This window comes from Antechinus flavipes, chromosome 5 (assembly GCF_016432865.1).
Source record: "Antechinus flavipes isolate AdamAnt ecotype Samford, QLD, Australia chromosome 5, AdamAnt_v2, whole genome shotgun sequence".
Lineage (NCBI taxonomy): Eukaryota > Metazoa > Chordata > Mammalia > Dasyuromorphia > Dasyuridae > Antechinus > Antechinus flavipes.
In genome coordinates, this window is record NC_067402.1 from 105,104,750 (window position 1) to 105,105,605 (window position 856).

The window sequence follows — 856 nt, forward strand, 5'->3', positions numbered from 1 at the left end:
TGGCACAGACAGATGTCATGCTTATCAAATTTATAATAATCCAAAGCTTGGAGAACATCTAGCACATTGGGTGACAATGAATATCTAAGATGATATGACCAGTTTCAAATAATGGGCCAAATAGAATAAAGTAAAATTTAATAGAAATTTTAAAAATCTTTTGTTTTGGGTCAAAAAATAAACCACACTATATAAATATTATGGAATATTATTGTTCTGTAAGAAATGACCAGCAGGACAATTTCACAAAGTCCTGGAGAGACTTACATGAACTGATGTTGAGTGAAATGAGCAGGACCAGGAGATCATTATATACTTCAACAACAATACTATATGATTATCAATTCTGATGGATGTGGCCCTCTTCAACAATGAGATGAAACAAATCAGTTCCAATAGAGCAGTAATGAATTGAACCAGCTACACCCAGTGAAAGAACTCTGGGAAATGAGTATGAACCACTTCATAGAATTCCCAATCCCTCTATTTTTGTCTGCCTGCATTTTTTATTTCCTTCACAGGCTAATTGTACACTATTTCAAAGTCCGATTCTTTTTGTACAGTAAAATAACTGTATGGACATGTATACATATATTGTATTTAACTTATACTTTAACATATTTAACATGTATTGGTCAACCTGCCATCTGGGGAAGGGGGTGGGGGGAAAGAGGGGAAAAATTGGAACAAAAGGTTTTGCAATTGTCAATACTGAAAAATTATCCATGCGTATATCTTGTAAATAAAAAGCAAAAAAATTAAAAATTAAAAAAAAATAAACCACACAAGAACAGGATACAGGAGGCATGGTAGAGAATAGTTTCTATGAAAAAAATCAGAAAGTTTTAGTTGGCTG